We start from the raw sequence: 16,005 nt of genomic DNA, 5'->3' as shown, positions 1-16,005 counted from the left end.
CCTCCGTGCCAGTGGCATGTAAAAAGCACCAACCGATCGTAGCCGTTGCCAACCTCACCTGGCACCTGTGCCAGTGGCACGTAAAAGCCACCCACTACACTCACAGAGTGATTGGCGTTAGGAAGGGCATCCAGCTGTAGAAACACTGCCAGATCAGACTGGAGCCTGGTGCAGCCACCTGGCTTCCCAGACCCCAGTCGAACCGTCCTACCCATGCTAGCATGGAAAGCGGACGTTAAATGATGATGATGATGATATATATGGGTGAGTGTGTATATGTGTGTGTGTGTTTATAGCCTACACTTATAACCATTAATGTTACTGTGACAGGGCTGTAACCAGTGACATATTTGTTGACATTTCCTGTCACCAATCATCTGCTAGCTTTGTTCTTTTGAATTCTTATGGAATAAATTATTAAAAAATTCTCACTTGAAATGTAAGGGCTGCCAACAGGAAAAGCATCTGGCTATAAAAAGACTGGCTCAAATACCTCTCCCTAGCTAAGCTATACAAGCATGAAAAACAGATGGCAAAATTAATGTACAAACATCTTAAGTTGAAAAAAAAAAAAAAATCCCTGCTATACAAACAGTGTTATTTGTTCGCAATCTTTTGTGAAAACATATCAAGCCACTAAATTTTTGTTTTGAAAGGTGGGGAAATATTGACTTTCCTAGAAACGGGCGTTGGTAAGAGGAAGAACATCTGATCATAGAAAAACAGCCTCAATAAATTCGTCTGACCCATGTAAAGTGGACATCAAAATGATGAGTTATGATGATGACTAATAATAATTACTGTTCTTATATAGAGCCATTGCAAATACTAGGTAATATATTCACAGATATACAACAGATAGAGTGGTCGCAGTTGGTATATTTTTGATCATAAATCTTGTCAAAGATGACCTGGAGTCAAACAACAATAACTTTAAGACAACCTTTGAATGAATTTAAGGGACTTTTTTTTTTATATTTTAATTCAGAAGGTATGTAGAGCCTATAACCCTTTACAGAAACTCAAAGACTGGTTCGAAGGAGATATCCTCAAACCAGGGTCATGGCCTGAATGCTTGCAATAGAGTGAACTCTATAAAGTACAAAGGGTACCAGGTGATGATGTTAAACTGAATGACATATTAAGTCTACCAGCAAAGCAATCAAGGCAGCATTTAAACTTAGAAGTCAAAGAGAGAGAACAAATGATGCAGGGTATCAGATCTGGCATTCTTCTAGTCCTGCCAATCCACATCCTGGATTGTTTTTTTTTGTTTTTTACTGATTCTGAGAGGATGAGAAACAAAGTTGACCTCAGTGCAATTTGACCTTGGGGCACAGAGAGTGGGAACAAATATCTTGAGGTATTCCAGATTCTGACAATTCTGCCAATTTGCCATTTGTGTTCCAGATAGGATCCTGCTCCTAGAATAACAGTTTGAGGATATACTGCGTCCAGCAGCACTTTTACTTAGGTGAAAAAGGCCAGCCACCAGCTAGATCAGAAGTTAGAATTTGTGACTAAAAACTCAAAAGATTGATGCAATTAAGGAAGGGTTGCCATCAGAGTGATCAGAGGGAGTCACTTGATATGTAAGTGGTGCTATACTCCTTTAGCTAATTTATAACTGTTGCCCCAGAAAACACAATGTCAAGAGGTACACTTGTAGCACCTAATTTCTTGCTGGGTTCCCTATAGGGGTCAATATGGAAATTAGCAGTGACTCATGAAACCTGTTATCTTCATTCCCTTCCCCTGGCAAAACAATCCAAATTAATTTTATGAACATTAATTCTGGCTTTAATTATGGTTCCTGTAACTAGAACTGTGATCCACTTTTTTATGGTTGATGACTGTAGAATGTGGAATTATACAAGCCTAATTGTTAACAGTACAAAAAAAAAAAAGAAAAAGAAAATAGATGTAATGCCCAAAGAATGAAAAGAAATCATTTTTTCTCCCCTTTCATGAGTTATTATATTATTTAATGAGTACAACGTTAGGTTTTTGATGATTTATAGAACATAATTTACTTAACACATAGATGCAGCCTGGCCGAATGATTAAGAAGTTTGCGTCACTATCACAAAGCCCAAAGTTCAATCCCACTGTGTAGCATCTTGGGAGAGAGTCTTTTACTATAATCTTAGGTCAACCTATGCCTTGTGAGTGAAATTGGGTATCTGGAACCTGTACAGACACCCATCAAATAGATTGTTCATGTAATTCAAAGGTCCAACCTTGACCCCATGTCATGCTGATTTTATTACAGGTACTCATGTCTGTCATATACACACTATTTACTAATCTCATACGTTTGGTAGTACAGTTGATCAAACAACTTTAAATGTATGGTTGAAAATTCTAAGATCTATCTTAAAACTCATTTACATTATTAGAAAATGAGATGTCAAGATCTGGATAGGTCAACAGAAGTTAATTATGTTGAATAAGAAAGATTAATTTTCACAGGATCCATAGTATAGCGTAAAAAAACTTAACCAACAGAAGGCATCTCTGTCCTTTGATATTGTATACGAAATATAATTGCATCAAGATCATGTCAAAATGACCACTATCTGTCTACAGTCCCCATATTAATTTTTGAATATTCAGTGACAGAGAGCTCAAACTTTACTATAGGATCAGCTAATGAGATAACAAACAGAAAAATTCTAAAACAAGGTTAATTTGAATTAAGTGGCTATTTGGTTAAGAAGTCATTTTACAACCTCAAAGCTGTGGATCTGATTCTATACTTTGGCAGCTTGGAGTTCTATCATAGTTTTGGGTGGACCAATAGTTTGTGAGTAGTATGTGGTAGATGGAAACTGTGTTGAAGTTTGTCCTCAGTTTCTTTCTACAAATCCACTCACAAGGCTTTGGTCAACCCCATAGAAGAAGACCTTGTAGTTGAAGCCCTTGTAGTAGAGGACTTACCTGAGGTGCAAATGCACTGAGATTGAATCCAAAACACAGTGGTTGGGAAGCAAACTTCTAACCACACAGCCATAACAGCACATGATCACAAAAACACAAATTTCACAACTTGTGAAGTGAGCACAGCTATGCCACTCAGCCCACTGCCTCATGAAGGTCACTGCTAGCTCCCACTGTGCATGCAGCCATGTGCTGCCATCTGTTGGCGTGCTACAGAGCTAGTCCAGGAATATTTTGATGCCACCTTGTATATATATATTATATATTATGGTAATAGTATTATCTATTATAATATGAAAGGTGTTTTTAATATCTTAAGTCTACAGAAGCCAAGGCAAGTAATTTGATATATTCTTCCTGAGAATAACAGGTAACCAATGCAGAATGCTGTATTACAATCTTAAACAGCTGCATTTTAAAGTGTAGAGTGAAATGAAAACATGGTAATAGAGTCATAAAATTTATCCCTGCCAACTGAATACCATTTCCTTAGAAATTCATAATCTTTTAAAATGATGATTTCAGATTTAAGCACAAGGCTAGCAAATTTCAGGAGAGGGTTCTAGTTGATACCGTTTACTCCAGTACTTGACTTGTACTTGATTTTATCAACCATGGAAGGATGAAAGCAAAGATCATCTCAACAGGATTTGAACTTGGGCTGTAAAGAAGCAAATTGAATAATGGAAGACATTTTTTTCTGGAAACCTAACAACTCTGCCAATCATTATCCTAATCACTGTTTCAATGCATCGACAAAACAATTGGCTGTTGTTACACACTTCTGATCACAAAGCACTTCCTCACATTGTTGTAGCTTCCACCCTGCTGGGTAAGTGGGTAGGACAACCATCCTAATACTGATTAAAATAACAAAAACTGAAACAGAACATCAACTACAATATACTTATAAGAAATAGCCAACATCATCATCATCATCATCATTTAACGTCCATTTTCCATGCTAGCATGGGTTGGATGATTTTGACTGAGGGCTGGCAACCAGATGGCTGCACCAGGCTCCAGTCTTGATCTGGCAGAGTTTCAACAGCTGGATGCCCTTCCTAACGCCAACCACTCCGAGAGTGTAGTGGGTGCATTTTACGTGCCACCTGCACAGGGGCCAGTCAGGCGGTACTGACAATGATCTTGCTCGGATCTTTTTGCACGTGCCACCAGCACAGGTGCCAGTGAAGCAACGTTGGTAACGATCACGCTTGAATGGTGCCCTTTTACGTGCCACGGGTACGGAAGCCAGTTGGCTGCTCTGGCAACGATCACGCTCAGATGGTGTTCTTTGCACCCCGCTAGCACGGATGCCAGTCATCGAAAAAAATCATTGTAAATATTTGAAAAACTCAAAGAAAATAGTTGTAAACTACTGTAATCCTTTCTTTCTCTTTCAAGTACCAGTCTAATTGCATCAAGATCATGTCAAAATGATCCCTATTTTTTCTATAGTCCCCATGCTAATTTTCAAATATTCTATGAAAGAGTGCTCAGACTAACTCTCAGTTAGTACTCCCATTCTGTTTCTACACCCAAGAAATTACATACATAACAGATTTTATATATTCCAATTAAACTGTAAATTCATAAGTCAGTTTATTAAATTATTTTATTTTAATAAACAACAAGAAAAATATGGTATATACAACAAATGACGTTTAAAATAAACATCAGAGATAAAACTAACAAAGAGAACCAAACTTATCTGAATATCATTTATAAACAACTAAATGAATATTCATTTCAAAAAATGGATAAAGAAATATAATCACATCTCAATTAATTAGAAAAAATCTAAGATAACATTTTATTCTAAACTACAAAGGATTATTTCTTTCAAAACAAGAAACAATGAAACTGTTTCAATTCTTTATGAATATAAAATACTTCATAATAAGGAAATTTTCTTATAACAATTTTAATCAAGTGAAAATGGTAGATTCATTTTTAATAGCTTAAAGAAGGAAGGGCAGGTGTCTGTGACCTTTGCAAGATGTCTAAGGTGGGCAGGAGGGGGAGAGGATATTATCCTCAGAATGGAAAGACACTCTGAATTCCAGCAACAGACAATGGAATGTACTCTGCCAAAAGCTGCCAAGGACAAGATAATGATTGTGAACAGGGTGATGGACAAAGACCACCTATCAGGTAGAGAAACAGTTCCACATTATCTTTGTTTATGAAATTTCATTCAAAAAGCATTGATCAGCCTTAGGCTATGTATGGTAGAAGACACTGGCCTAAGGTGCTGCATAGTAAGGCTAAATCTTGCACAGTTTTCCTCTTAACCTCACAGTCACATATCTGTTTTCACTAATAGACAAAACACTGCAAATGACATGTGTGTCTACATCCATCTTGTTACATTCCAGGGAGAAAAACTAGAAGTAGTTGATAGCTTCCGTTACCGAGGTGACGAAGTTAGTAGCGGGGGTGGGTGCACTGAAAGTGTAACTGCTAGAATAAGACTAGCATACTACCAATTCTGTTATTAACAGTGGTTCCAAATTTTGGCATAAGGCCATCAGATTTAGGGGAAGGTAGTAAGTTGATTACATCGATCCCAATGTTCAACTTGTGCTATTTTATCAACCTCAAATGACTGAAAGGCAAGGTTGACATCAGCAGGATTTGAACTCAGAATGTAAAAATGGATGAAACGTTGCTAAGTATTTTATCTGGCGCAGGAACAATTCTGCTGGCTTACTGCTTTAATTCTATTACTATTATTTACAAAAAAAGAAAAAGACCGACCAGGCTATCAGATGTTGCTACACACTGTTGGTCACAATGTGCTTCACAATGTTTTAGCCTTCAAATGACGCCACCCCACTGGCTAAGCGAGCAGGCCAACAGAAGAAAGAGTGAGATAAAGTTGTGGCAAAAGAGTACAGCAGGGATCACCACCACCCCCTGCCAGAGCCTTGTGGAGCTTTAGGTGTTTTCGCTCAATAAACACTCAGTCTGGGAATTGTAACTGCGATCCTACTACTGCGAGTCTGCTGCCCTAACCACTGAACCATTGCTCCTCTATATATATATATATATATATATATACACACACACACACACACACACATACATATGTATATGTTTGTGTGTCTGTGTTTGTCCCCCTACCATTGCTTGACAACCAACGTTGGTGTATTTACATCCCTGTAACTTAGTGGTTCAGTAAAAGTGACTGAGAGGATAAGTACTAGGCTTACAAAGAATAAGTCCTGGGGGCGATTTGTTCGACTAAAGGTGGTTCTCCATGGCCACAGTCAAATGACTGAAACAAGTAAAAGAGAGTAGAGTAAATAAATAAACCAACCAGCCGGCAGAATCGTTACCATGCTGCAAAAATTGCTGGGGTTAACTTTCCCTTTCATTCTTCCTGCAGTGATAAAATAAGTACCAGTAGGACAGTGGGGTCAATGTAATATATTTAACCCACCCACTCAAAATTGCTGGCCTTATGCCAAAATTTGATACCAATATTAAGTGCAAAATACACATATTTGTGTACACTTTCAAAATAGGAATTCAAGGTTATAAATGTGTTATGTAGATGAGGAAAATACAAGAAGCTTACTTATTTTACATTTGAAAAACTAAATAAAAGGTTTTTAAACCAAGATGTACTGCATGAAATATTTTGAACTTGGTCAGACAAAGTCAAGATAACCTCAACATGCATCCAAGGTAACTTTCATAATTATAAAGGCAATTTTGAAAAAAAGAAATCAATAAGCAACAAAGTATTTGACTGAGTAGAAGATTAGCTACAGAGCTTATTTACTGAATTTCCAATCCAACTATTAAAGAGAAGATGCATTAAATAGTTTCTAGTTTTTGAGTAATTTAGTCAAGGATGTTCAGACTAAGTACATAAATGTTACAGTTTTGCTTCCAGTTTTCCATGCAATCTTGGGTTAGACAAATATATATTAATGAAGCATTGTTTTACAAGAAGATACCCTTCCTATCATTAGCATGTGCTTTTCAAGTAAGTGATTTTTTTAGTCTACCCATCTTGAAGAGCTAGAGGGCAATTTGTTAGTCACAAATGTGGCCAATTTTAGTTCAACATTTTCATGCAGAGCATAGAATATATATATTCTCTCTTATGTGCACGCATGCACACACACACACACACACACAATAAGTTCCAAGCAGTTTCCATCAACCAATTTCACTTACAAAGAAGAGATAAGCTTGTAAAAGGCACTTGCTATGCAGTAAGCTAAAACTATAGAGAAAATTTTTTTCATCAAACAAAGTGACAGAGCCTTTTCATATTACCCTCAAATAAACTGTCCAAGTTGTTTTGTAATTTTGTAACCTAATTACACTGATTATTTAATTACTTTTAACCCCTTGACCTAGAAAATCAATCACACTAGTGACTATTAAAGATCTTTTCCTTTTCATAACATTTCTTTCCAGTCTGTCTGTCTAGGATTTTAAACTGTTTTAGCACTAAAGGTATTGTTTGTCTTGAGCACTTTCAGCAATAAGTAATGTATCTCTCAGAAAAGCTATCAACTATGGTATGATCTGATAAAGCATGTCTTTGATAGCTACAAAACACAATAGATTAAAAGAATGCCTGGAATCTAAAATTCCAAAAGAGTTGATTGTTTCAAATAAGAATTCTCTGTTTCTTTTGTTTGGTGACAGGAAGGTTGTAAGAAGGAAACATTTGGCAGGGTGATGGAGGTAAATACAAGGTACATGTTGGGAAATGTGTTAGCAAAGTGAAGTGCAGAGGAAACATGAAATATGATAATCCTTAGGAAAAAGCAAATCTACTTACTCAGTGAGAATGCAGTATCAGCAAAAATTGATAGAAGTAGTCAGCTTACAAGAATGACGACTAATGTTCATGAACACTTTAACTGTCAAAGAAAGCAAGGGAAAAAAAGGAAACATGTCAATAGTTACAATCCAATTAAGGTACAAGTACAGCATGATAAAATTCATGTTATGTTTTAAACAGCAAAGATTATCTAAAATAAATGGCATGGAAGAGAAGATTATTTACTCAGCTGCTGGACTAAAGTCGAAGAGCAAGTAAAATTGATTAATGCTAGAGCAACAACAATAACAGCTCATACAAATTTTCAGATGAGAATTTACGCAATTAATAAAGGCCTCCTAGAACAGTAAAAAGAAACCTGAAATTGGGCCGGTTAAATTATGTAAATAAATAGATAAAGAAAAGGCTAAGGTAATTTGATTCACAAAGTAAGGACAGAGGCTTTGCTTTAATAGTGTCTTCTTGTAGGTAATACACACCACTTCAGAAATAAGAATAATAATTATTAAGCTGTGAATTTTGTCTCAGCGTGGTTTATATAATCACTTGTTAAGGTTATCTCTACAGACTTTTAATAGGAATTATAGCCTGCACTGATTTGTCACGACGGTGTTTCGTATCTAAGATGCCAGGTGTAAACAACAATGAGATTGAAAATGAAAAATCAGTGCTGGTTATAATTTCTATAGAAAATCTGTAGAGAAACCTTAACAAGTGATGTAATAACAGCACTACTAATACAGTAGAACAGAGTACTGACTTACAAAAAAAAAACTGTTTAACATACTTTGTTGTATATTATGGTTGCATAATGAAATACACTGTCCCTACAGGTCATTAATATAATTTACAATAACGATGGATAACATAACTTGGCTTCAATTAAGCTACAGGATTTGTAAGAAAATAGATATCAATTAAATTCCGCAATTAGGACTTTTCTCAGAAACATATACTCTTCTACTCTTTTACTTGTTTCAGTCATTTGACTGTGGCCATGCTGGAGCACCGCCTTTAATCGAGCAACTCGACCCCGGGACTTATTCTTTTGTAAGCCCAGTACTTATTCTATCGGTCTCTTTTGCCGAACCGCTAAGTAACGGGGACATAAACACACCAGCATCGGTTGTCAAGCAATGCTAGGGGGACAAACACAGACACACGAACACATACACGCATATATATATATATATACATATACACGACGGGCTTCTTTCAGTTTCCGTCTACCAAATCCACTCACAAGGCTTTGGTCGGCCCGAGGCTATAGTAAAAGACACTTGCCCAAGATGCCACGCAGTGGGACATATATATATGTATATATATATATATATATATATATATATATATATATATATATTATATATATATATACATATACAGAATATACTCTGTATACTCTAAAAAAAAACTGGAGACAAGTTGTTCATAAGATCCCAATAGTTTTCCAGGTAATTTACCTTACTTTTTGAAGATGAAACATTTAAAAATATTTACATTTACACATTATTCCATGACATATAAATATTCAGGATCAACGACAACAATGGTGATGATGATTGTGATGGTGGTGGGGGGTGATTATGATGGTGGTGGTAGTGGCAGTAGTGCGGGTCCTGATGCCAACAACAAAGATTGGAATCAAACTAACTGAAACAATTTTAATATATGAGTATTTAAAATGTTTTACTTCTAAAGATGAGGTTAAAATTTAAGAAAGATATAATCATAATCAATTAATTATTTTTATGCCAAATAATCTGAATATTCTTGTCATATATATATATATATATATATATATATTATATATATATATATATATATGTATATATATATATATATGGCCGATGCCAGACCCCTCTGGCACCTGTGCAGGTGGCACGTAAAAAGCACCCACTACACTCGCGGAGTGGTTGGCGTTAGGAAGGGCATCCAGCTGTAGAAACACTGCCAGATCAGACTGGAGCCTGGGGCAGCCCCTGGCTCCCCAGACCCCGGTCGAACCGTCCAACCCGTGCTAGCACGGAAAACGGATGTTAAACGATGATGATGATATATATATATATGTATGTATGGCAGCTACATTCAGGAAATTTTCAAGTTAAACTTGATTATCTCTAGAATATTAATCAAAGTGGAATAAAGGTGAAACTAATTAATGTAAGTAACATTACTGCATTAATGGAACAACTGCCAACAGTAAAATAATAACAACAAACTACAATTATAAAATATAGTTCCTAATTTCACACAATAATTGTTATCCTTTAAAAGGAATTATGAATGACCAGTAAAAATAGTTCACTATAGCAATTTGATAAAAAGGACACATGTACTTATCTGTATACAGTCACTCACACAGTATTTACTATAATTTATTAAGTCAAAGTTTTATGATATCGTTTAAGTGATGACAATATATAAACGGTTATGAAAAGCGAACAGCTTAACCATTAATAATACAATAAAACTAGTACTTTATAGGATCTGAAGAAGCAGAGTATTTTTATAGTTTAGTCAATAAATACTACTTTGCTGGTTTTAAATCTAGCTGCTCTCTCAAAATAAGGAATTAATGACCATAAAATTTTTATTTTATTTTTGAAAATAAAAGTTTAAAAAAAAAGTCAATGAAGATGGAATATTTAAAAACTGGCTGAGCTCTGTTCAACCAAAGCTGAGTGGGCTACACAACAACCAACAGTAACATAAACGATATTCACAAGAGAATATATAAGATCAGTCACTCTTTCATTGACGTACTAAACAATAGGTTCAACTTCCTAATATTCATTCCAACAATTGAATCAACTATAATTACTGAGAGCATAGATTGAAACGCTTAATATTCGTTGGCTATTTTATTAACATTTCCTTAAAAAGGAGATAAATAGCCACTTTGAACTGACAACAATACCTGGAAAATACAGTAGTATATTAAATGTTCACTTTCAGTGTAGTACTCCTATAAATGGCTTTATTATGGGGTAACATCAAAACTATAACATAATACATAAACTCAGCATTTGTTACAAAAGAATAGCTTCAGTAAGACATCAATATTAATTTGGCTTCCAAACAGTAGCTTTAACCTGCATATTATGTCATGGTAATTCTATGACTCCTATCAAAATCCTAATAAATATATCAACATTAATGTTCCATATACATATGCTGAAAGCTCTTTTGTATTCCACATTATAAAAGAGTAAGGCTGTTGCTTTCAAAATCTTTGAAAAGATAGACACTTCATATTCTTTAAATAGCGGTTAACTTCTAAACTCCTAAATCCATTTGATAATAACCCTCATGAGACTGCCTATAGTCATTTGATACCAACCTGACTGAAACCACCTCCACGCCATTCCTATAAAACTAAGTGAAACCACATTGATATTAACTTGACTGAGACCACCTCTAGTCCTTTAAATTGTTCATATTAGTGAAGGCGTGGCTGTCTGGTAAGAAGTTTGCTTCCTAACCACATGGTTCTTGATTCAGTCCCACCGTATGGTACCTTAGGCAAGTGTCTTCTAATATAGCCTCAGGCCAACCAAAGCCTTGTGAGTGGATTTCATAGATAGAAGCCGAAAGATGCTTGTGTTTGTATGTGTTTGCGCTTACAATCCAGTCACTTAGCAGGTTGGCAAAAGAGATTGATAGAATAAACAGCAAGCTTCAAATAAGTACTGGATCATTTTGTTTGACTAAAATTCTTCAAGGCGGTGTCCTAGCATGGCTGCAGTATAATGAGTGAAACAAGGAAAAGGTAAAAAAATATTTAAATTAAAATATTCATCACCATTTTGGACAAGAGCTTCAATGTTAAGTATAACAGACTGACTTAACATTATCTTTTATCTTCATCAATTAATTTTAAAAAATTAACTATTTAACTAATTCTCTGTAAATATTTGATAAGTTTCATGACTAACTGAAACCTAGAACTATGTATTTTGTTTGAGAAATGGTCATGAAAGAGTTAAAGAGTGACAGGCTAGAAATAATCTCCAATAATTTAATAGCAATTGACCATTTGTATCAAACACATAATAATACTTTGAAGTTGAACATACCATGATTTGCATTGTTGGTTATCAGCTTCATTTTATGAATATTGTGAAAACAAATATTGTATAATACATTCCATATAGTAAGCAAAAATAGCGACATACATACTTTATATACCTGTCCATTTATCAATATCTACCTACATCTACATATCTATCTATCTTTTATCTATCAACATATATATAAGCAGATGTTGCTGCTTTTGAGAAGTTTGCTTCACAACAACATGGTTTTGGGTTAAGTCCCATTTCATGATAACTTGGGTAAGTATCTTCTACTATAGATCTGGGCTGATCAAAGCCTTATGAATGGATATAGTAGATGCTACTTGAAAGAATTTGTGTATGTGTGTGTGTGCTGACACACATGAGGTAAGGGCTGGCAACAAGAAGGGCATCTGGCCATAAAATGCTACATTCAAATAGATCTCTGCCCAACCCATGTTAGCATGGAAAAACAGCATTCAACAAATGGGTGAACAAAATATGTAATTCATACAAACAACTACAGTAACACCTCAGTTAACCTTCACAGACTTGGGCCCCTCTGTCTTACTTTACCCTCCACCTTGGCTCCAGAGCAAAACAAACAAAAAAATAAATAAATAGTTGCAAATACAGCTCATGACTTATGATTGTAGGCAAACTAATGGACAGAATCAGCTGCACCCTCTTTTTCTATGAGTATTCTTTGTTACTACTTTACTGGGAATCCAGCTCAGGTCATGTTTAACCCTTTAGCATTTAAACCGGCCATATCCGGCCCAAATTTTCTACTTCTTTTATGTTCAAACCATCTAGATCTGGCCTCTCACTCATATCCTACAATGTCATCCTAAAAATAAACCATCACATCATCAAATTCTCAGAGCTACAAGATAATGCAAGATTAATTCAAAACGATGTGAATGAAAAAGCATTATATTTGACAGAGTAATCTCAACGCTAAAGGGTTAACCAATTCCCCAAATAGTAGGAATATAGTGGGGGCAAAGTTAAGGCTCTTGATGTGTTTCTTAAAATCTAGAGTAGAGTACCACTCAGTATTGAACTCAGTAAGCAGTATATGAAAGCCAATCTCTCAGATGCCATTAAGAAATTGGCTAGCCTGATACCATATCAAGTGGTCAGTTAAAATGAAAATGGGGAAATTTGTCTACTACAGTAATATTAAATGAGGATAGGAAAAATTTTGTGAAAGCAAAGGTGTTTAAGAAATTCATTTGGTTTCAGGTTCAGTTCCACTACATGCTAACTTCTGTGTTTCCTATTACAGTCCTGAGCTGACCATTGCCTTGAGAGTGAATTTGGTAGATGGAAACTGTGTGGAAGCCTGCAGTACATATAGATATATATATATATACACATGCATATATATACACGTGTATAGACACACATATATATATACACATACATACATACATACACATGCATATGCACATACATATATATATGCATATACACACAGATACGCACACATATATACACATACATATATGCATATATATACATACACACATATATTTACATACACACATACACATATGCATGCATACACACACACACACACACACATATATATATATATATGCATATACACACACACACACACACATATATATATATGCATATACACACACACATATATATATATCATCACCATCATCATTTAATGTCCGCTTTCCATGCTAGCATGGGTTGGACGATTTGACTGAGGTCTGGCGAACCAAACTCCAATCTGAACTGGCAGAGTTTCTACAGCTGGATGCTCTTCCTAACGCCAACCACTCCGAGAGTGTTGTGGGTGCTTTTCCATGTCACTGGCCAGTTTGGTGGTACTGGCAACAGCCACGCCCAAATGGTGCTTTTTACGTGCCACCTGCACAGGAACTAGTCCAGCGGCACTGGCGACGACCTCGCTCAAATGTTTCACATGCCACCAGCACAAGTGCTACTAAGGCGACGTGGTAACGATCACACTTGAATGGTGTGCTTAATGTGCCATCGGCACGAAGGCCAGCTTGTTGCTCTGGCAACGATCTCACTCATATGGTACTCTTAGCGCTCCACTAGCAATGGATGCCAGTCACCGAATTTGATTTCGACTTCGATTTCACTTGCCCCAACTGGTCTTCGCAAGCAGAGTTTAGTGTCCAATGAAGAAAAGGCACGCATAAGTGGACTGGTTACACCCCTAGCATAGGCCACAAGGTTATGGTCACACTTGCGCTTGCCGAGTCTTATATATATATATATATATTATATATATATATATATAGATATATATGCATAAACACATACATATATATGCATATATATACATATATATCTATATATATATCATAAACACATACATATATATGCATAACACATACATATATATGCATATATATATACATATATATGCATAACACATACATTATATGCATATATATATATATATATTATATTAAATTAGAGACAAAACCACTTTTAGGCAAATCAAACAATTATATTTTTTAATAATTTTGTTACATACATATTTAAATAATATAAATTAATCATATGTATTGGCTAAGTCTTTAATTGTTTGATTTGCCGAATAGTGGTTTTGTCTCTATTTGATATAATATAATATTTTACTATAAAATGGATTCAATCCTAAATCTGATTTTTCCCTGTAAGTTTGGATTTATTCCCTAATATTTATTATTATATATATATATATTATATGTATCAACAGTAATAAGGATTCTTACGAAGTGGAAGAACATTAGCTGAAACTAAAGAACGTGACTTGCATTTAGAAGAATTTTACCAAATTTTTAAATCTAAGGGGAATGTAATAAATTCTAAACAGGAACAAGCTTTGAGATGCTTGCACATGAGGACATTCACATTTGCTCAATATAAGCAAATAATAAACATTTAAACAACAGAATGGTTTGAAAAAACAGACTATAAGTGATTATCCAATCAAAACTAATTTAACAAACAACTCTATATCATATAGAGTAGATAACTGGAAACATTTTAACAGTTATATCGAAGCATATTAAAGTAAAGACGCTGAAGAAACTGCACCAGTATCATAGTGGTGTTGCAACTGCAATGGTTACTAATCAGTGCAGTTGAAATGTGCATAGGTTTCTGTAAACCTATATATATACATACATATATATATATATATATTAGGCACATTAAGCACACCATTCAAGTGTGATCATTACTGCGTCGCCTTACTAGCACTTGTGCTGGTGGCACGTAAAAAGCACTATTTGGGCGTGGCTGTTGCCAGTACCACCAAACTGGCCCTCGTGCCGGTGGCACGGAAAAGCACCCACTACACTCTCGGAGTGGTTGGTATTAGGAAGGGCATCCAGCTGTAGAAACTCTGTCAGATCAGATTGGAGTCTGGTTCACCAGACCTCAGTCAAATCATCCAACCCATGCTAGCATGGAAAGCGGACGTTAAATGATGATGATGATGATGATATATATAAAGAATTAAAGGCAATGCTATGCCCCTTTTTAATAAACCTTATTATTATTATTGTTATTGTTGATATCATATATTCTAGGAAACCTATATGGTTAAGGTAATATATTAAGAAAATCCAACAGAATATATCTCTAAATTCTTATCTTATGAGAATATTATTGGATTTATATATTAACTGTTGAAAAACCTATTTGAATACCTAACTGATAGCAAACAGGTTAACATTTGGAATAATCCTTACTATTTACAAATATATACATAAATATATTAATATTTCTAAATTTCTTTAAAGGAGACTACGGCAGCAGTACTGGATATTAATAGCTAATGCCAAACTAACATGGCAGTCCAGGAAAATAGGACAAATACTGACATTGATTAGCTCCAAAGGGCCATCGCCTCTAGCTAGGTATGTAACACGCTGGTTCAACAGCCACAGACTAGTTTCAGAGTATTTGCAAATACCTCAAAGCTAGTCTGCAGCTGTTGAACCAGCAAGGGAAAGCTGCTGACCTCCCCTGTTCAAAGGTTGTAATGGACACGGGTTTGTGTGTCACATGGCTAGCTAGAGGCGATGGCCCCTTGGAGCTAATCAACGGCAGCATTTGTCCTATTTTCCTGGACTGCCATGTTAGCTGGCGTTAACAATATATATATATATATATATATAATATATATATATATATATATATATATATATC

At 35.3% G+C, this 16,005-nt stretch overlaps 1 protein-coding gene and 1 long non-coding RNA gene across 2 annotated transcripts in view; one reads left to right on the top strand and one right to left on the bottom strand.

The window, feature by feature from the left end:
- Positions 1-16,005, bottom strand: part of LOC115212942 (protein-tyrosine sulfotransferase 1) — a 570,511-nt gene that overhangs the window by 374,295 nt on the left and 180,211 nt on the right. Inside the window, exon 2 of the mRNA XM_029781786.2 lies at positions 7,751-7,832. The gene's annotated coding sequence lies outside the window, so the exon portion shown is untranslated. The remainder of the gene's footprint in view (positions 1-7,750; positions 7,833-16,005) is intronic.
- LOC118764000 overlaps positions 272-16,005 on the top strand; it is an 18,867-nt gene continuing 3,133 nt past the window's right edge. The window contains exons 1-2 of the long non-coding RNA XR_004999775.1: positions 272-284; positions 4,228-4,230. This is a non-coding gene — a long non-coding RNA (uncharacterized LOC118764000). The remainder of the gene's footprint in view (positions 285-4,227; positions 4,231-16,005) is intronic.

This window comes from Octopus sinensis, linkage group LG6 (assembly GCF_006345805.1).
Source record: "Octopus sinensis linkage group LG6, ASM634580v1, whole genome shotgun sequence".
NCBI lineage: Eukaryota > Metazoa > Mollusca > Cephalopoda > Octopoda > Octopodidae > Octopus > Octopus sinensis.
Note: the sequence above shows the minus strand (reverse complement) of the source record. Positions and strands in the feature narration are given on the sequence as shown.